This window comes from Saccopteryx leptura, chromosome 2 (assembly GCF_036850995.1).
Source record: "Saccopteryx leptura isolate mSacLep1 chromosome 2, mSacLep1_pri_phased_curated, whole genome shotgun sequence".
Lineage (NCBI taxonomy): Eukaryota > Metazoa > Chordata > Mammalia > Chiroptera > Emballonuridae > Saccopteryx > Saccopteryx leptura.
The window spans coordinates 89,929,363-89,937,083 of NC_089504.1; positions in this window are offsets into that span (position 1 = coordinate 89,929,363).

The window sequence follows — 7,721 nt, forward strand, 5'->3', positions numbered from 1 at the left end:
AAAAGCTGGTGTACTATGAAAACTAAAGCATTTGTTTTCTTATTATATATATATCACCAACATAAATATTTTTCCAGTCATAAAAGTGAGTTATAAGTAATAGGAGGTATTGGCTCCTTGTTTAGTTTTTTTTTTTTTTTACTATCACTTCTTTACTAGATGCTAACAAGTATTCTTACTTCATGTCCCATAATTTTTCCAGATAATATTTATAAAATGTGGAAAATATAATTTATTTGATAAGTACATATTTTATTGACTTCTATTATTAGATACACACTGTATATAGTAAAAAATTAATAACATACTTTCACAGGCTGTCTCAACTATCTACAGGAAAAAAGTTTTAAATCATTATTTTCTCCCACCTACTTGTTAAAAGAGAAAAAAAAAGTGATAGAAAAGATAGGTACTATGCTGCTGCACAATGTTACTGCTCTATGTTGTCCACACACACAAATATACTAATTAGGTAGGACGGAATTGTGTTAAATTTTTCTCCTAGATCTCCCTCAAGCCAAGCCTCATGCTTGTATACTATTAAATTCAAGCACAAATCTCAATGAAGCAGCACCATGGACATCTGTTGCACCCCCCACCCCTTTCTGAAAAAGCTCTAATCCATTAAGAGGCAAAGAAGATTGGGGTAGGAATAGAGATGGTGAAAGCTCACAACTAAGAAGTGTAACTTTGTCAAGACCCATGAAGCAGATTAGTACATAAATAAATTGCTTCTTATCCCATTGCAAGAGGGAACATATAAGATCATGCTTTAAGTGCTAAATTCATACAAATTACATTACCAACTCAATATTTCTATAGTTATTCTCAGGCTATATATAAATAGTAAATGTCTATAGAAAAGGCATATATTTGTATAAATTTAAAGATAATATACAAGGATAGTGTATATATATATATATATATATCCTTTAGTTTTTGCTTCTTTGTCTCTTTTTTCTAATTTTGAGAAATATAATTAATTTTTTCTTTTTTTTTGTGACAAAGACAGAGACAGAGAAAAACATAGGGACAAACAGATAGGAAGGGAAAGAGATGAGAAGCATCAATTCTTCATTGTGGTACCTTAGTTTGTTGATTGCTTTCTCATACGTGCTTGACTGGGGGAGGCTATAGCAGAGCGAGTGACTCCTTGCTGCTCATGCTGGTGACTCTGGGCTCATGCATGTGGCGCTGGGATCAAGGACGTGGCCTTGGGCTTCAAACTAACAACCTTTGGGCTCAAGCCAGTGAACATGAGGTCATGTCTATGATCCCGCATTCAAACCAGTGACCCCGCGCTCAAATAGATGAACCTGTGCTCAAACTAGTGACCTCATAGTTTCAAACCTGGGTCCTCTACATCCCAGTCCAATGCTCTATCCACTATGCCACTGCCTGGTCAGTCTTTATGTAATTCATTTTTGTTTGCTTATTTGATATAATCTCTATTTTTTAATTTTATTGTTTTATTACAGTTAACATTCAACTTTATTTTACCTTAGTTTCAGCATACTATTATTTTTATTAGTGACCAGCATACAGATATTGACTGACTTACGACCTATGCAACTTACGACCATTCGACTTTATGACCAAAATCGCTAGCCATGATTGCTCCGCATCTGGCAGCACAAGCGTTGCCCAGCTGGGTGTAGGACAGTGCGGACCAGCTTCTGGCAGCACTACCATCTCCGTGTGCACCATTTCAACTGTTATCCCAGACTCAGTACAGCAATTGTGTTTTGTGTCTTGGATATTTTTCATCAAACCCCTCCCAAGATGTCTACTGAGAGAAAATTGTCTTTGTCTACGCCTCAGCCTGCCAAGAAGGAAAGAAAGGCCATTGATCTCGACATAAAAATGAGCGTGGGCTCATCCAACTTGAGCATGGGTTCAGCATCTTGAGTGCAGGGGCGTGGGCTTGAGCATGGGATCATAGACATGACCCCATGGTCACTGGTTTGAGCCCAAGGTCACTGACTTGAGCAAGGGGCCACTCGCTACACTGTAACCCCCTGGTCAAGGCACACAAAGAAAACAATCAATGAACAAGTACGAAGGAGGAAAGAAAGTGAATGTGATCGCACATGTTTATGAAAAAATCAACTCCGGTAACCCCAACTGCTGCCTCAGATGATGACATCAAAGATCTGCAGCCAAGCACCAGCGGCCAATAAAATGTTTCATACATGTTTATATATTTTGATATGTTTTGCAATTGGGAAAATGTTTCCTATGGTATTTTTTACCATATTTTGTATTTTTGTATGCACCTGTATTTTGTGATTTTGTATGTTTTGCAAATATTAAACCAGTTGTATTGGTAATGCAGTGTTTTACTTAAACCTGATGAATGTAAAAATAAGAAACAAAATGGTGTAGAGATGATACAAATGGCATAAAATTAACAAAGAAAATTATGATATATAACAATAATGAAAGAAAATTATGATAAAATATGACTTAAAGATTTTTATAACATCATTTCACAGTACTCTACATATAGCTTACTCAACTTACGACCAAATTGTGTTACGACTGGTCTGTCGGAACCAATTGTGGTTGTAAGTGGAGCACTAGCTGTAGTGGCTAATTGATTGTATAACTCATAAAGTGATCTCCCGGATAATTCAAGTACCACCTGGCAGCATATGTAGTTATTAAAGTTTTATTGACTATTTCTTATGTTATACTTTACATCCCTGTGACTACTTTGTAGCTAACAGTTTGTACTCCTTAACCTTTTTCACCCATGCTCTTAACCCCTCTTTACTCCGGCAACTGTCAATTTGTTCTCTGCATCTATCTGTCCAGTACTGTTTTGCTTATTCATTTATTTTTGTTTTTCATATTTTACAAAAAATGAAATCATATGTTATTTGTTTTTCTCTGTCCAACTTATTTATTTGATTTAGCATAATACCCTCCAGGTCCATCTGTACTATTACAAAATGTTAAAATTCCACTCTTTCATGGGGTTGAATAATGTTACATTGTATCTATATACTACCATTCTTTTATCCACTTGTTTATTGTTGAACACTTAGGATTCTTCCATATCTTTGCTATTGTAAATAATGTTGCAATGAACATAGGATTGCACATATTCTTTCAAAGTAGTGTTTTGGGTTTCTTTTGATATACCCAGGAGTGGATTTGCTGGGTCATCAAGCAGTCCTGCTTTAAACTTTTTGATGAAACTACATACTGTTTTATAGTTTTGGTTCTTACATTTAGATCTTTAATCCATTTAGAGCAGCGGTTCTCAACCTGTGGGTTGCGACGCGACCCACAGGTTGAGAACCGCTGATTTAGAGTTTATTCTTTTATATTGTATAAGAAGTTGGTCTAGTTTTATTTTTTTGCATCTATCTGTCCAGTTTTCCCAATACCATTTACTGAATAAACTCTCTTTATCCAATTGAATACTTTTGCTTCCTTAGTCATATATTAATTGACCATATAGGTAGGGGTTTACTTCTCAGTTCTCTATTAAAACTCACCTTAAAGCAAAGATGCTTTCCAGCAAGTAAGCATATTTTTTTTTTTTTTAAGTGAGAGGAGGGGAGATAGACTTTAAGAGAGAGAAAGGGGACCAGGAGGAAGAAAAAAGGCAGATGATTGCTTATTTTGTGTACCATGACTGGAAATCAAACCTAACATGTCCATATGCCAGGCAGATGCTCTATCCACTGAGCAAACTAGCCAGGGCCAAAAATGTAGATTCTGAATGATGAGTATCTTATTATGTTCTAGAAAGACATCAGAAGCTACAATTATATTAGGGAGAAATAAACTTTGAAAGAAAGTGTTAACTACCTTTTATTTTTTTAAAAAGGGGAGAGTGCCTGACCAGGTGGTGGCGCAGTGGATAGAGCATCGAACTGGGACACAGAGGACCCAGGTTCGAGACCCCAAGGTCGCCAGCTTGAGCGCGGGCTCATCTGGTTTGAGCAAGGCTCACCAGCTTGAGCCCAAGGTCACTGGCTCAAGCAAGGGGTCACTCGGTCTGCTGGAGCCCCCCGGTCAGGGCACATATGAGAGAGCAATCAACGAACAACTAAGAAGCTGCAAGGAAGAATTGACGCTTCTCATCTCTCTCCCTTCCTGTCTGTCCCTATCTGACTCTCTGTCACAAAAAAAGGGGGGGAGAGAGTATTCTAAATATCAGAATAGCGGGATAGTAGACATAAAAATACTGAAATACCAGGAGTGGTTGCATAGCATTTATAAATTTCTGGACAGACTGTACAACTATTCTGATTTCCTGAAAACACATCAACTAATCTGATGCTTCATCATTTTATTTAATAGCTCTTTTTTTCCACAATTGTTCTCTTGTTCTAATTTTGTTATTTATAATTCTATTATAAACAATTTATTAAAATCTCACTTTGACAAGTGCTGTGATTGGTATCTCATTTAATCAACAAGGTATATACATTAGCACACTTTGCAGACAGGTGCCATTATCTTATATGATATATAAAAATCCTAAACTGGAAACTGCATGTTCCATAAAATAAAGTGCTATTTCCAACTCATTACAAGTTTTAAGCTTTATATCTTTGATTTGTTTAAATGTTTCTGAATGTCTAAAGTATTTACTGAATAATTAAAAATGTATATGGAATGTAAAAGTTATCAAACAGAATCCATTATTTTGTTACCCAAAACCCGTGTTTTGGCATCCCATTAGGTTGGAAACTTACAAGGTTTTTGTTTGTAATTATAATTAAGAATTAGACTTATGGCATTTTTAAAGAAGAAGCAATGTCTATTATCTCTCCAACCCACATTTGGGAATTTCCTAATTTTGTTGGAAGATCATTTTAATTAATGAAATATTGTTACAGCCAAATTAAAAATAGCTACAATGGCAAAATAAATGATATGAAACCAAAAGAAGCTAGATTAAAAAGAACAGAGAGACTATTTTGGTTAAAAATAGAAAAACAACAAAGTTGGGCACAGATATGGTAGTGGAGAATGAAGACAGGAAATATGTGTTGACAAACCTATGGAAGTCTATATGTCTGTGGGTGTTTTTTGGAAGGAGTTAAAGGAATACAGTTGTCTGAGTACAAATTCCTTCAGAGTTTGCTGGGTTATTAGCAGAACACTAAAGAAAATAAATGCAAAGCTATAATTCCTAAGAAGCAAGTCAGTGGTTGCAATAATGGGGTATCACATTCTATACCACATAGTAACAAGTAAGTTGAGAAGCCAGACCCAAATGTGGTCCTATAACTTGTGACTCATTTTTTTTTAACATGAGGAAATCCTTTTACAACAAAATAATTTGGAGAAGTAGTAGAAAGACATTAGTAATAGAATATATATTGTTCAGAAGAAAAGCATAAAAAATCATTTCCATAAGACCTGGTGGATGTAACTCAGCTGAGCTGACAACAAGCTCAGAAGAAAGAATTTGAGAAATTGTGCCCACAACATTCTGATTGAGGCACACAATTTGAGGTAAGTGATGTCTAGAACAGAAGACATAGGGAACTGATGATGTGTATTTGCAAGCATTTAGCAGACAGAGGACAGCCAAAGCCATATGTAAAAATAAAAAATCTGCTCACAGGCATAGGGTGTTCAATAAAATCACACCTAGAGCAAGCAAAGTAGCTAATCAAGTAAAATTAGACCCAACCTGGAAAAAGTCATAATAGACACACAGACGTTTTTACCTTACATGTACAAATACTACCCCCCCATCACATGATCAATTACTGGTAGAGATAATATTTGCCTCTGGCTTCCAACTCAGTTTCCTTTCATTATTATTTCTAGTGTCTCTCTATAATAAGATGATTATATATTAAAGTTGAATTCCAAATGTATATATAAAATTAAGTAGATAATGACTCTAAGTGCAGCAGTGGATTAATGTGGGGATTAAACTACAATGCACTTATCACAGACCCAGCATTTAATGAATGATAAAATGACAGCGATTATTGTTATATTATTATCTATAAAATGAGAGCAAATATAAGAGAAAGATAGGGGTGATGAGAGAAAAAACATTGAAAAAGATCAATGAGCATGCTATAACAATAATTTTAGAGACATTAATATTTTTAAAACAAGACTAAAGAAGATTGATCCCTATTCAAACAAGTGACTTTAATTTCAAGATTAGACATATGCAATGTAATTTATTTTTTAAATTGTGGTTTTATTTACTTTTTTGGACAATGAGCATAATAACCTCCAAGAATAAGCGATATTTTTAAAACTGATTTACACTAAAGTAAGTATATTTGTTAGGTTCATGGTGGTGTGCTAGGAAGTATTTGAAAACAAAAGGGAAAATATTTTCCTAGACCTTCAATGATATTTTAGAGATAAAAATGCATACTTACACAGTGAATATTTCTAGGTATAAATACCTCCTACTTATGAATTTATGTAGACATTTTTATCATGCTTCTCTGATTTCCACAACATTTTTTAGTGATTCTCATTCTTTATTTCAAAGTAGGGAAAAAGTGAGAAAAAAATTTTTCCCCAAAGGAAATACACAGTATTATGGCATCTCTTCCTAAAAAAGGTAATTATTTCACTGAATTTTTTTTTGTTATTGTTAATACTTGGAATACAATAATGTGTGGGCTCTGTGCAACTTAATTCTCTATTGCTGTATTTAAGAACTTATGTTGAAATACACTTAAAAGAGCCTATATCAATATTTTAAGAACATATATTTAACAACCTATATTTAAATAGAAATGTGTATGTAAATATCACTTAAGTATGTATATATATACCAAAACCATCTATTTGTTACTGTTGTAACTTTCACACAATGATACTTTAGAGATAAAAATACACACAATGATATTTGTCCAGGACATTAACAGAGAAAATGATGTTGAAAAGCTTATCATGGTCAAAAGTTCCGAGCAGTAAATTTCTTTGGTGATCCCTTAAGGCAAATAATGCAGCATCACCTAAGTAGAAGCCAAGTGATCCACAACCTCTGACGTGGAATTCCATCAACATGTTTGAAGACCATAGATTTGGCTTAGAGACCTGGTCAATTCTACATTTGGGAAAGCCTTCATACATGGAGAAGGCCAAATGTTTTGTTATATGGTACCCGCATCCTTCCTCTTCACATTATTTTTTTTTAGTCATAAAATAAAAGAAGTCAAATAACCTGTTTACTATTGCCTACATATTGTGTTTTAGAAACTTAATTTAATTTATTCATCATAAACTTAATCATGTGAAATAGATAGCACTGTCCCTTTACGAATATGAAACTGAGGATTAGAAAGTGATATGGTCATGTTATCAAAGATCACGTTCTTTTCTGTTATATGTCACTGCCTCCAAAGTACCAACTTATGAATAGCTTTTGCCATGGTTCTGGTTAGAATAAACACTAAACTCAATGCAATGGTGCATAGTAACACTCGAAACGCGTTTGACCAGAGCTGGATGACTTAAGTGTTTTATCATCAACATTTCAGGGTTGCTAAATAAAAGTGAAGTCCCTTCTTTTGTTGTTTTGGCCTTTGTTGAAATGATGGTCATTAAAATGCTATAGAGTCTGTTTTTTTAATTAATGTTAAATTTTAGACTTACAATAGAAAACTTTATTAAGATTTATAATAATATAGTATTTAATATTTTAAACAAAGTGTTCTTGCATAAAACATTAACTGCTTAATTAAAAATACAATATTCCTGACAGATTTACA